Genomic DNA, 14,911 nt, shown 5'->3' on the forward strand with positions numbered 1-14,911 from the left:
GTCACTGGAACAACTGAGCTAAATCCCTGGCTCACTTCACAACTTTTTGGAAGATGGTCAATGAGTTATCTGTAATTGATATGTCACTAGTGTTATACTCTGCTATGAAGTCTTTCACAGCAGTGAGAAGCACACAAGAAATGTGATACTTCCTGGGCCTATTTCACATGTACTTATCTTGTCAGTTGAAAATGCAAGACACCATGCCCTTCAATGCCTCCATTTCAGAAATAAGATCTCTAATAAGATTCATTAACACTTCTGATCTCATAAGGTCCTGACCAAGGATTGAAATTTCAATTTTAACTGGCTTCCCCAATGGTTAACTTCATGAATTTATGACTGTACAGTATAATCAGAATAGTGATAGAAAGTCTTGCTCCCAGCCTCCAAGAATATTTCTACTTGTACTTCAAATTCTTACACAAGAGGCATGGACTGAGATATGTGACTTTGATATTCAAAAATCCTTATTAATATGCTTATACTCTGGAAAGAGAAACCTCAGCTTACAGATGAACAAACTGAAGCTTAGAATGGTTAAGTAAATGGTTCTAGATCACACAGCTTTTCAAGAGCACAGCACGGATTTGAATCCTGAAAGCAGGACTCGAGAAGTGTCTCCACTCTTCTTTACCACCTCATATTGAAGAAATGAAAAAGGTAGGGAAAAGTGAGGCAGAAATGCACTGGAGGTAAATAAAGACAAACTCAACCATTTCACAATTTTGCTCCTGATCAGCTTTACTTTCTGGTGGACAAGATACTGTTATCATCCCTACTCATGAGCTACAATGATAAGGAATCCAGCTGTAGTCTAACGTCATTTGTTCTGGATATCTGTTCATTTCAGGTGTACACGTCATGCTGTTTAGTTGGCAAAGAAGATCACATAGTCTTATTAGGACAGAGCTTATTTTGATTCCACAAATTAAACTGGGGAGTTGACAGTACATTAGCAGAAAGATCCCACAGTAGACCTTGGTCTCCATAGCAGGCTAGTGGCTACCCAACCTCATTACAGCTGTTTACCACCCTCCTTTCGATTCCAGCAGTTTACAAGAGGAGTAACCTCCTGAGAAGATCTTGGATGGCTGCCATGAGGCAGTTTTATGAACCTTGTAGGCTATTTTCCAAACCGGAAAAGGCTTAAATATGAAAGGGACATATTTCAAAGGTTTCTGCTGGTTCTCAAGAGAAACTCCTCTTTCCACTTCCTTTACTGTATTACACCCCCTCTGGCTTTTCAAAAGCACAACTTGGACCCTTTTGTTACCTCACTCTCCACATTCCATGCCTTACATCTTTTGCTGCCAGTGCTTCACACAACCTTAGCTTGCCTCATAGTGACACCCAACTTCACAAATGTAAAAGGCTCTGCCCAGGGGAATTCATCCATTTCCCTTTACTGAGAAAGATATCAGCAAGACCTTCACAAAGGAGCCAATCAACAATTCCTTGATGTCTTTTGGGACCCTATACACCAGCAGCTTACACTTAAGTTTAAAAACAGAATGGGGCAGATTTAACATCCTTAAGTGTAAATTGTAATAGGTAGGATATTGGCAGTTGTTTCTCTTACCCAATTATCTCACTTAATTCATATAGAAACTGAAGTCCAGAGAGTGAGTCCAAACTCATACAAAAGTAGCAAAAGTTAAAATTAGAACCAGGCATTGTTCTCCACTTTACTACAATGCTCTTTCAAGTAAAATTAAAGCAAGAAATGATAACATAAAATATTACATGTTTGTGGAAGGTGATAACAGGTGTTAGGCTGAGAGAGGAGGGAGAAGAGACAAAGAGAAAATGATTAATCACAGTGGGAACTATTCTGAGATTCATTCTTTTGGGGGGGGGGAATTGGCATGAAATTTGTCCTGGAATAGAACACTGCTAGCCCATAGATTTCTAAACCTTAATTTTTGGCTTGTACCCTTGTTTCCTTGAATTTTCACAGCTTATGTTTTCTCATATTTGGCTGTCAAGGCCAAAAGCAATGATGGACTGCCGAAGTGGGACAGCCTGGGGTAATCCAAGAAGCACAGAAGAACTTTGGCCAAGTCCCAAACCCCTGGCCTCTGTGTGCTGACCCTTATGGATGTCCCTTCTATAGTCTTGGTGCTCAGGGCCACTGTGCACAAACCCTGGGCAGAGTCACACGTACATTATCAGTTTTGGAGTTCACATCCTGGCATTGGTAGTCTCCTGCAAGCACACACTAACCACATTATGGCCTAGATCAGCTGTTGTAAGGGCTTCTAGTACCTATTCCAAGCCCTGGCAAACAACAGGGTAGAAAAATAGGACTCTGTCAAGCCAAGTTCTTGTCTTTGGAACTGTACCCTTTAGCCTCAACAGAAAAACACCACCAGGTGCCTGCAATTTGTAATCAGTGCTCTACTAAAATGCTCTCAGAAACGCCAGAATTATCCTGATTTCCACAGGCAGCTGCATGAAGTCCTATTGGGTGACTGAAGAGACTTTACAGGTTAACTTGAGACTTCCCAGAAACAAACTGGAATGCTTTCCTTATCATCCAGAGTCTGATGACAGTGAAATCTCTATTTGAATGAGGTGAGAGGGTGGGTGGGAATCCCTGCTCTATGTCTTGAGATGTCATAGAATAACCTACAAATCCAGGTCAGACTCAAGGTCCATATGCAGATGCAGGCTCTCCCTCATTCAATCAGCTTTTCTGTCATTCAATGTCAATCCTTTTTTAATCATCGTGTTCCAGAAAAGAACTAACTTCCAAACTAACTGGCTGTGCAGTGTTTTGATAAGGAAGAACATTTATCAATTGAATACTAGTCTAATACGAATTCAATTAAAACTAGTACAAGTGAAATGGAATCACACATTAACAAATTACAAAGACATTCAAGCCCATGTGATCAAGATCATTCCCTGTAGCTGGGGGCCAAGGCAAAGTGGTCACTCACTTGCTCCAACCTGTCAGATGGTGGAGAGTGAAGTCTATGTTTGTCATCAGAGGATCTGGGTTTGAGTGCTATTATTCAGTGACTAAATACTTGGGCAAAAGGCTATATTTTGAGCCAGGCATAGTGTTGCACACCTGTAGTTTGCAAATTCAAAAGGCTGAGGTGGGAGGATCACTTGAACCCAGGAGTTTAAGACCAGCCTGAACAACATAGCAAGACCACATTGAGAGACACAGTCACAGACACATAGACACACACCTACTGAGAGAGAGAGAGAGAGAGAGAGAGAGAGAGAGAGAGAGAGAGAGAGAGAGAGAGAGATCTACATCTCTAAGATCCACATCTTTGTCTTTAAAATGGTATGATATGGAAATCAGCTCCCTGAGTCTGACTGCTCCTACTTGAGGTACCCCATGTGACAAGCACATCAGGATATCAGCTTAGATTTGTAAAAGCATGCATATCACAGAATATTTTGCAAAGCCTTCCTTCTACTGTCACCCTATCTTTTCTGAACTTGTGAGGGAGGTATTATGGTTTCTCCTGGACTGGTAAAGAGAAAGGAGAGGTCTTGCTCCTGCAATCCTGTCCTACTTCCATTGCTCCACTCTGCCTCATCATATGGAACTTCCCAGCCTAAGCAAGAAAACAGTGACAGGAGCCAACTGAAGTCTTCCCCACCATGAATGAAGTCTTCCACGCCACATATTGTTACACAAAGGAGATGCAGAGTGGTATGGACACTTAAAAAAAAAAAAAGAAAGAAATAGAGAAGGACAGAAAAAAAGGGGTAGGAAAAAACCCCTTAAAATGCTCACACAAAGATCACAGTAAAGCTGAGATAAGATGCACACTCATTCATTATAGCAGCCCTGCCATATGTTAAGGATACTGAAGTGAGCAAGTCAATAAAATCCTTTTCGTCATGGAGCTTACATTTTAGTGGGGAAGAAGAAAAATCAACAAGTTAGAAAATCACTGCAACAGTCAATTTAGATAGCTCTTGTGGGTTAAGCAATCAAGCAAAGGGATAAGCAATAACAGTCACTATCATTCACCACTAACCATCAGACAGGGCAATCAAATAATGAAGAATCCAACTTTCTAAGAGGAAAATTGCCTGGCTTTGATGCATATTTCTGTTCATAGCACATAGGATTCCTTTGTAACAGAAGTAAAGAAATTTCACTTAGTGACAGAACCTATCATCCTTAAATGACATTTACTGAATGATTCCTGTGATCTCGGTTCTGTGAGGGGATTGAGGATCACAGACAAATCAGACATATTCCAGAAAAAAAACTGTTTAAATAAATGAGAAAGGCTAGAAAAAGAGACAACCAAAACTAAATTAAGAATGTGAAGTTGCTGTGCCACACAAAAGAGGCAGGTACAGCTTAATCCTTCAGAGACTGGTGATCAGGACATACTTACTCTATTAAGTCTATCCTTGAAATGTAATTAAAGGATTTCATTAGGTCCATATGTATGGATTGCATGGATAGATCCTTGTCAATGGGAAGCCACAGAGAAGGCTGTGGAAGCTTTTAGCCCTAAGTGAGTGGCCTAGAATATATACCTGCTCTAGCCTCAGATTCCATCTGTGATCTGTACAATGGGTGTACCCCGAGGGACAGACAGACCTTCATGTAAGGTGGAATCCAGAGAACATCTCTGTGTAGAACCTACATACATTCAGAACTGCAAAAAAAAAAAAAAAAAAAAAATGGGCATGGAGAAAGGGCCATAGGAAAAAGTGTCTGAGACAAACAGGACTCTTTATTTGTCCATTTGGTACTACTAACCATGGCAGGGGGGAGAGGGAGAAGAATGGAAGGAAGATTACTTTTAAAATGGTCATCCTTTGACAAGCATGAATCTCAGGTTTCATTACCAGCTCCAAAATACATAAATAAAAATTAAAATGGTCATCCACACCTGTGAGGAGAAGTTCATTAAAGTGGGAAGGGAGAGATTTCCCACCAAGTTCCAAAAATGTACACTTTTCTGGCTTCATGTACATATTATAATACTATATTTTAGATTTCCAGTTTTGAAAATTGGGAGAACGTGGCAACAGTAGACTTATGATCCTTAAGATCCCTACAATCTCAAATTTCCAGGTCCTCACTGTTCCCTGTCTTGTTCAAACAGAGGCTTCACATCAGTGACCTTCGTCATTCAAGTTGCTATGTTTTTCTAATAATACAAGTTCATTCCTCTCTGGTTACTGAGGATGTAGAACTCTGTGAAATACCAAATTAACTAGTATATTTGGAAATGTTCTAAGAGTGCATTTTCAGAAAGGTAGAGCAGACTTTTTCAAAAGGTATTGTTGAATGGAAGAATAAAGCAGGGATCAAGAAATTCACTACAATAATTTGGAGGGATTTAATCAAAAACATCAACACCAAAAAGCCAAATGTTCCTACCACATAGCCTTCTGGGAACTTTGATAAATATTACTGTATTCCTTCCCTCTTTCAATATGCTCACTGCTCTGGTAAGTGTCATAGAGCAGGTTTTGGAGAAACAAATACAGATAAATAAAATGTGTAATGCAGGAGGAAGGGCCATGGAATCCCAGCAGTCACACATGTAGCTAGCTACTATAAACCTCTGGAGGACACTTCAGTTATATTTATCAAAAGCTCTTAAAGTAGGCATAACTGTTACAACAGAAATTCTACTCCTATGAATTTTTTAAAAAGTCATTGAACAATGGAACAAAGATGTATGCTCAGCACAGTTCATCTACTTGAATAGTATTCTTAAAAATACCACCCTAGTAGTTTTCTTTCACTGGTGTCCCATGTGATCTCTTTAAACTTAAGAGAGTCGGTGTTTCAGACACTCGAGAGTAAAAACTTCATCTATTTGTGTTTTCACCATTTCAGCCAAACATTTCTTTGAGTATTTACTATGCTTCAAGTCTGTGCTTGGAACCTTGGAGATAATAAATAAAACAATCACTGCCATGGAGAGGCACAGCAGAGCCAGCACCGTAAGGAAACTATGCCAGGTGGAGGTCTGAGTCCACAAGGGGTTCTGAGAGCCACTGCTCTCTCAAGGGCACTGGGTTCGCACTGAGGGCTTAGCTGTGTAAAATCTGTACAATACCTTGCTTTTGAAAAGAACTTTTGTATCTAGTCTTTCTCTCATAGTTCCACGCAGCAAACTTCTTAGATTTCTTTGTTCATTTAAAAGTACCTAGAGGGCAATAAATCACACAATGCCAAGGGATCATTCCAGGGACAATCACCATGTGCTTTCTATATGAAATACTTTATACTTCACATTATTAGACAGTCAGTCTGCTAATTCTTCACTTGTCTTCCTATGAAACAGAAATCCTCTTACGGTCCCGGATGGTTTTCTCAATGTGATAGTTGATCTAATAGTTTTCCATAAGGTAAGCCTAACACAACCCAGCCAGAGCTGGGAAGCCCTGAAGAGTATGAGTACAAGGTTAGAAATCAGCTCCTTTATTGGACAAATTAAGACAAATACATTAAAACACATTAAGATAGATAAATGATACATCTTTTTAAAGAAAGCCTTAATTAGCTAGAAGATATTTGGTATGGATGACTTGGGTGCTTTTTGGCTGCAGCATTCCTTGATGCTGAGTTATTTACAAAATGACCATGCTGATTTCCACTGTTCCAATTCTACCCCTCATTTATCATATACTGCTCAATGGTATGTAAATATAAAACAGCTCACTGTACTTCATGAACTAGAGAAAACAAATAATTAAATTCAAATGCTAAACTCATGTCAATACAGTGCAGAAAACTAAATTTTTTATCCTATGCAATTAACTTAGAAACCATATAGAAATTAGCCAGAAAAGAATACTCAGAAATAAACAAGCTTGATTACAGAATCCAAGTCCCATAGATACCTACTCTATTACAAAATTATAATACTCTGATTTCTTAACAGGAATTGAAGAAAAGACTCAAAAAAGAATCTGGTTCAAGACACAGCCACCAAGCTGAGATTTCTAGTCTATTCTATGTTGCATCATTAACTGCTGAACTACTCATTAAAAAAAAAAAAATCCACAACCAGATTGTAACAAGAAGGGCGCAAAGAATAAAAATGAAAGAAAAGGCATAGAAAAAACAGAGATTCTATGATATTTGCAAAGACCTAGTTATGGTTTAGATCTGGTGTATCTCCCCAAAGCCTCATGTGTTCAAAGGTAGGGCTTTTGGAGGGTGACTAGATAATGGGGCTCTATAGATGCCTTGCTGTTAGAAGGTGGGTCCTGGTCAGAAGAGGCAGGTCAGAAGGCGAAGGGCGCATCTGCCTTCCTGGCTCCTCCCTTTTCTCTCTGCTTACTGGCTGCCATGGCAAGTCCTTCCACCATGCCATTTCTCCCTTGGAGCATGCTGACCATGAACTGAAACTCTGAGCCTAAATAAACCTCTCCTTTTAGTTGCAGATGTTTGATATTGTGTCTCCGTGACTTTCAAGAAGGTAATTAAGGTAGATGCTGACCAATCAACAATCTAGAGACTGTAACTCTAAAACAGCTGTTTACAGATCTGGGAACTCACTGCATGGTAGAAGAGGCAAGGCAACATGCCAGGGACCTAGGAGTCTGGGTTCTTCCAATAACATTTACTATTTCTAAGCATCTGGCCTCAGAATGCCAGCCAGGTCACCACTTATCACTAGATGTGGGCACTATTCTTCTAGGCTGAGCATATGTTGAGTCACTAATCAATGTATGACATGTTTGTGTCACAGTTAGATTGAGAGATGGAGATTTCTTTGTTAAATGAGATAGTCCTCACTGTTGTACATAGGACATGTACAGTGAATATGCACACCATTTAGTCCACAAGTTGGAGAATGGCTAGAATCAAGCATGAGAGACCTAGAATTGTAACAGATACCATCAAAAATTATGGATTCACCCTGAGATGATGCTTTTTAAGTGGTCCCATGACTGCTTCTATGACTTTCAGATGATTTCTTTTGGAGAAAGAATGCTTGGTTTTACTTGTTAGGATTAGATTATATGAGAAGAGAAGAACTATGGAACGTGTGTTGAAAATGAGTTATGGACTATGTAGGCAGAGAAGAGTCATATCCCAGGATCCGTTGTTGTCATTTTGTGCTTCTGAGGGAAGCTGTCTGACCTCCTGACTTTATCAACCACATGAACATGTCTCCCCATCCAAGTTGAATGGAATAGGGAAGGGCCCTTGAGCCAAGAAGAGTCAATTCAGCTATAATATGGCCCTACTTTGAAAAGAACACAGGACCAATAGATTCTGAAAGCAAACTATAAGACCACCAAGCTAATATCCAATCAGTAGTGGGAGATGAAGCTTTAAACTGAGTTGTGACACAGAAAAGCTGAGAGAAAACTGATCACACACAAGCAAAATTATAGGAAAAGTTGTCTGTACATTGAAGAAAAGTTGATACAGATATGCAGAGTGAAGGAGAGGCCAAAGAGAGGGAGTGAAGAGCAGGACAAGAGAAAGGGGAGAGATAAAAAAGAGAAGAGAGAGGGAACCACACAGGACTTCCTAGGTTCATCTATTTGCTTTCAGCACATAGGCAAACTTATGCCAGTACCGTGCTGTTTTTATCACAGTAGCTCTGCAGTATAATTTTAAGTTAGCGATTGTGATGTCCCCTGCCTTGCCTTTGTTGTCCAGAATTGCCTTGGCAATTCTGGTTCTCTTTTGGTTCCAAATGAATTTTAGGATTGCTTCCTCTAATTCTGTTAGATATGGTGTTGGAATTTTGATTGGGATTGCATTAAATCTGTATAATAATTTTGGAAGTATGGCCATTTTCACTATACTGGTTCTTCCTACCAAAAAATAAGGGGTATCTTTCCATTTTCTGATACTTTCTTCAATCTCTTTTTTCAGAGTACTGTAGTTTTCAATGGATATGTCTTTTACTTCCTGTGTTAGAGTGATTCCTAAGTATTCCATTTTTTTTGTGTCATTGTGAAAGGTGTTGTTTCCCTAATTTCTCTCTATTTATTATGATTAAAGGAAGGCTATTGATTTTTGAGTGTTGATTTTATATCCAGCTACACTACTGAATATAGTTATTAAATCTACAAGCCTTTTGTTGGAGTTTTTGGGGTCTTCTACATAGAGTATTATGTCATATGCAAATATTGACAGTTTAACTCCTTCCTTTCCTATCCTTATTCCTTTTATTTCTTTCTCTTGTTTAATTGCTCTGGCTAATGTTTCCAGAACTATATTGAATAAGAATGGAGATAGGGGACATCCTTGTCTTGTTCCTGATTTTAGAGTGAAAGGTTTCAATTTTTGTCCATTTAGCATGATCTTGGCTGTTGGTTCATCATAGATGGCTTTTATCAAGTTGAGATAAGGACCATCTATTCCAATTTTCTGTGTAGTTTTTATCAAAATGGGTATTGGACTTTGTCAAATGCTTTCTCTGCATCAGCTGAGATGATCATATGATTCTTGTCTTTGACTGTTGATATGGTGTATGGAACAGACTTGAAGATACAGAAGCAAATCCAAACACACTCAGCCAGCTTATCTTTGACAAAAGGGCCAAACACATCACTAGAAAAAGGACAGTTTCTTTAGTATATGTGCTTCCTAAGCGAGCACAAAAAAGGACAGCTTCTTTAATAAGTGGTGCTGGAAAAACTGGCTTTCTATAAGCTAAAGACTAAAACTAGACCCATGTCTCTCACCATGCACTTAACTGAAATCAAAATGGATTGAAGATCTAAATATTAAAACAGAAACTAAATCTGTTGGAAGAATAGGGAGAACCCTTAAGGACAGAGGTGTAGGCAAAGATTTCATGAACAAAACCCAGACTGCAAATAATGGAAAGAATCAACAACTGGGATTTCATCCTATTAAAAAGCTTTTGGACCACAAAAGAAATTACCAACAGAGGGAAGAAACAACCCACAGAGTGGGAAAAAATTCTAGCCAGTCCTCTCTCAGATAAAGGATTAATATCTAGAACATAAAAGATTTGAAAAAAAATCAGATCCCCCAAATTTAAAGACCCAATCCAAAAGTGGGTGTCTGAAATCAATAGAGACTTCTCAGATTAAGAAGTACAAACAGTGGCTGGGGATTTAGCTCAGTGGTTCTGTCATCTGCCTTGCAAGCTCAAGGTCCTGAGTTTGAGACCTGATACCAAAAAAAAAAAAGAAGTAAATAAATATATGAAAAAATGTTCAACATTACTGGTCATTCAAGAGATACAAATTAAAACAACACTGAGATACCATTTCACTACAGAAAGAATGGCTAATATCAAAAAATCAACAACAAATCCTGGCAGGGGTGTAGGGAGAAAGGAACCCTTCTTCATTGTTGGTGGGAGTGTAGACTGGTGCAACCACTGTGGAAGTCAGTATGGAGATACCTCAAAGAACTAGGGCTAGAGGTCCCATTTGACCCAGCTATTCCCCTGCTGGGGATCTTCCCCAAAGAATTAAAAGAATCATACCACAGTGATATATGCACACCCATGTTTATAGCAAAACAGTTTGTAATTGCTAAATCTTAGAAATAAACCAAATGCTCATCAACCTATGAATGAATAAAGAAGATGTGATTTTTCTATACAAGAGAGTATTACTCACCCATAAAGGAGGATAAGCTTGAGACATTTATAGCTAAATAAATGCACTTGAAGCTATACTTAAGTGAAATAAAATGGACACATATGTGTAAATATATTCTCTGGTGTAAGAAACTGAAAATGTAAATAGGGACTGAAATCTATAACAGACAATGTAAAATAAGGAAAAAGTGTTCAAAAGAAAAGGGGAATTATAGAGAGGGGAGGGGAAAAGGAAGGAAGGAAAAAGAAAAAAATGAGACAAGAATGAAAAAATGGAAATGGGGATTTTGTGAAAAAGGAAGGAGAAGAGGGATTAAGGGAGGGGAGGGGAATGGGGGAAAATAGGAATCAAGGTGCATCATGTACAGGTACAAATTCCCTATGATCAATGTGATCATTATATAAATCTAAATTGTACCAAAAAATAAAAATGAAAAAAGCAAACTTATGAAAACTTATTTTCCTAAAGTAATTGGAATGAACTGCTATTACTTACAACCAAAGAGCCTAACAAACAATTAGTGTTGGTAAATAAATTAAAACCTGCAAGTTACAGAGGGTTATCATAAGGTACAGTGAATGTTTTCATTTTTTAAGAAAATTACAGAAAAAGATACATTGTCATTAAACCTCAGAAGTATTCCCCTCACTTTGAATACATTTACCCTGTTGTTATTGCCAGTTTCTGAAGCAGTTCTGGGTCTTTCATGAGTATATGCAGTATGATCAAAAACTGAGTGAATGCTGCTGTTGAGCAGGCTGGTAAAACCATTATTTACCAGATCTGGTACTGTGAGACTCCTGGCTCTTCTACAAAGTGAAAATGACCATAAAACATTTTGAATCAAGTCAGAAATTGATGCAGCACAATGGCATAACTGAAGACATTCATGAAAAAGGACTTCCAGAAATTCTTTGGAAAGTGGAAAGAAAAACGAATAAATACGTTCTAAGAGGGTATTTTGAGGCAGTTAATGGCAATGTGTCTTTTACTGCAATAATTTTTAAAATTTAAATATTCACTGTACTTTTTATCATATCTCCCATGGGTCTCACTGTCTTTATTCATGTAGAAAAGTCCTAAGAGAGGGCCAAAATCAGTCCATGCATGCCATTGGGAGAACACAGATGAACCGAATGTGAGATCTGTTATAATTCAGGGGTGTGGACAGGGAGAGGATGGCCAATTCAGAGTTTTACATACTCAGAGAACTTTCACTCCCTATGGTAGATGCTCAGCTCCCTGAGCTTTAATCATTCCCAAAGGCAAGATAAATCCAGTCAAAAGACATATTAATGCAAGATGACTTTTGTACTTTACATAAGGGGAAAATCAACCAATTCAAGGATACAATTCCCACAAACTCAAGCCACACTAAATATGTCTTAAAAAAAAAAAAAGAAAAAGAAAGAATGGCTGGAAGGTGAACTTCAGTGACAGACAAGTAGATCTTTCAGAACTGTCTTTTATCCACAGCTGCACAACTTCAAGGGCCCTGCTTCTAACAGAACTTATGATTACAGAGCTGGGAAATGGCCCTGCCTCACATCACATTCCCTACATCCTCTACCAGCTTAGAGTGGCAATAAGGGATCTGAGACCCCCAGTCCAGTGACTCCACCCTCAAGATAGTCATTCTCTCCAGGTCAGGCTTGGTGCTACTGTTTTTCACCTCATGCCACAGGTTTATCACTGTGACAAGCCTACTGCAGGGAACTCAAATTTTCAGCTAATAGGTGTGTGTTTCTAAGATTCTGAGTTACTGGTTCAAGGATGGGGTCTTCGAGCTGTATCCTCACTCACATGGTAGAAGGGACAAGGCAGTTCTCTGGGGCTCCTTTTACAAGGCTACTAAACACCTCCCAAAGGCCCCAGTTTCTAAAACCATTACATTAATTTTTAGTTTTAATATGAATTTGGGAGAGGAGAATCCAAATATTCAGACCATAGCAGCTGGTACCATGTTTATTTTGTTCACAGTTTTAATTCCACATAGTAGTTGTTCAATAATAGTTTCTTTGATGAATACAAACATTCATGAATGAGAAGGTATAGATTAATACCTATTAAGCAAATTTTGGGATTCTTCCTAAAGATGTAGAATTTTGTAGTGGGCCATTAGCCTAATCTCCAGAATTATAGAAATTTTAAAGAAAATGACATTACCCTTAACAAAATAGGTAAAATGATTTAAGAATACCTAAATGATCAAGTAGTTCTTAGAAAAGAAACTTCTTGGGAACAAAACATCTATCTTTAGGATTAATCAATAGGCCAAGTTCACAGAAAAAAAAATAACCTTTTAATGTGCTTCAACATTAACTAAATTTGGTGGATATTTATCAGCCCATACTCTCCCATTTGATTCCAGTCTGGAATCAATCTGATTCCAAATTCTATTCAAACTGCATATTGAGATCCCAGTACACTTACTTTATTGCTTTCCTTTCACAAAATTTTAGAAACTGTTTTAAACCAAGTATGTTATAAATCTGAATATTACTTTCAGAAACCAAGAAATGGAAAGAAAAGTGCTTCAATGAGATAAAAATCTTTATATGATCTCTCTATATAGATTTACTATATAAACCACAGATGTATTTCCATATTTGGAACCCATTCTCCCCCTAACCTGAAGTAGCTGAAATTAAAAAAAAAAAAGAACTAGCTGAGTCTTCCTGTAGGTTTGTAATTTTGGGAGCAAAATAATAAACCTTCATGAGTTTTAATTTTTAACATTTAACTTCCATGGTTTATGATGAAATAGGTTTCAGATGGGAATGGGGATCTTATTGGGAACTGGACTAGAAGGCATGCATGTTAAGTCTGGCCAAAACCCCCCTCCCCCCCAAAAAGTCCATATTTTTCCATGTTCTAACTCTTTGTGTGAGACTGAATTTAAAGATAACAGAAAAATTGATTTGGCATGGGAAATTTCAAGACAACCCAATGTTCAGGCTGTGGCATGGGAATTTCTGGTTGCCTTTAGCCAGATTTATAATAAGAATCAGGAGCAAAGAGCATAACAGAAAGATGTGAAATACTTAAATTTTGGTTTGAAAAGAATCACATGTAAAGTTAGAGCCAAAGCAGGTGTGTTTTGTGAAGACATTAGCACCATTAAAAAGACATCACATACTTAGAGGCAGGACAAGGAGAAAGAAGCCATGATAGCATTGCAGGAATCAGCAGTACACCACTCATGACAGGTTCAAGGGTGTAAAAATTAAACTTTTCATTTGAGAAGAGTGCCTCTGGGCCCCCTGCTCAAGAAAAGTTTCCCAGAGAATGAGTTCTCCAAGATTCATTTCAAAATGCTCAGCTTATCCAGGTATGCAGAGACTGCTGCAGCCGTGATCCAAAAGGGCCTGGCTATTGCTTGAGCTGGTAGCAGACTTTGGCATTGTCTATGGGGTGCTGAGTTTTCAGGCATGAGGAATGCCAGAGTTGTGAGGTCATGGAGTCTTTCACCCATATTTGAAAGAAAGGCCTGGGAGGCCAGGCAATGTGCCCCTGAGTGATGGATGTATGAAGCTATGGGAATGCAGCTGAAGGTGTGGAGGAGACCCCAGGAATTCACAGATGCCAGGATCATGAGACATATGTTGAGGAAAGCTGTGGGCAGTGAACATAGCCCAAAAGAGAGAGAGGCCACAGAAGGGTTGGGCCACCTAAGTCCTCTAGAATTCAACTTTTCCACCATGTACCTCAGATGTCAGATACAGAGATATAGAGCTTAATGTTTGCCCTACTGGGTTTCAAGGTTGGTTTTAGTCTCTTCTATCCCCCTTATTTTTTTCTTCTGGAATGAGAATGTTTACTATGTGCCATTATAGTATGGTATTATGTGACTTACTTTTTGAATTTTATGGAAGTTCACAGCTAAGAGTCTGGCTTCAGTCTTAGAAGAGACTTAGACTTGGACTTTTGAGCGATGCTGGAACTATTGAGATTTTGGGAAAAGAATCATTGCATTTTCAATTGTATGCAGCGTAAGTACATTATTTTAGGTGGAATTATGACCTTGTTATTGTGTTTATTTGGAGATAGTTTAGGAGACACAATCAGGTTCAAGTTGACAAGGGGTGGATTTGTGCTGGTAACTGTAATTGTCAACTGGACTAGATTAAGAGACTCCTAGAGAGGTGACTGGGTCATTAGGGCCCTGTCCTTATTAGTGAATTAATTAGGAGGTAGGGCCCAGCTGGAAGAGGTGTGCTTTGAGGGTATATCTCTTGCTGGTGCTTTCCTCCTGTGCTCAACTTCCTGTCCACTTTTGCTTCATCATACCCTTCTGCCATGAACTCTCTGTCTTGTAGCCAGCCAACCATGAACTCAAACCTCTGACACTGTA

The 14,911-nt window shown here is 38.7% G+C and overlaps 1 protein-coding gene across 4 annotated transcripts in view; it reads right to left on the minus strand.

Moving 5' to 3' along the window:
- Stxbp6 (syntaxin binding protein 6) overlaps positions 1 to 14,911 on the minus strand; it is a 271,004-nt gene that overhangs the window by 204,100 nt on the left and 51,993 nt on the right. Inside the window, exon 2 of one of the 4 annotated variants that reach the window (XM_087197040.1) lies at positions 6,066 to 6,155. The exons of the other annotated variants lie outside the window; for them this stretch is intronic. The gene's annotated coding sequence lies outside the window, so the exon portion shown is untranslated. The remainder of the gene's footprint in view (positions 1 to 6,065; positions 6,156 to 14,911) is intronic. 4 annotated transcript variants of the gene reach the window in all.

This window comes from Heterocephalus glaber, unplaced genomic scaffold (assembly GCF_053883595.1).
Source record: "Heterocephalus glaber isolate CG9 unplaced genomic scaffold, H.glaber_assembly_v1.0 deba00001662, whole genome shotgun sequence".
NCBI classification, from domain to species: Eukaryota; Metazoa; Chordata; class Mammalia; order Rodentia; family Bathyergidae; genus Heterocephalus; species Heterocephalus glaber.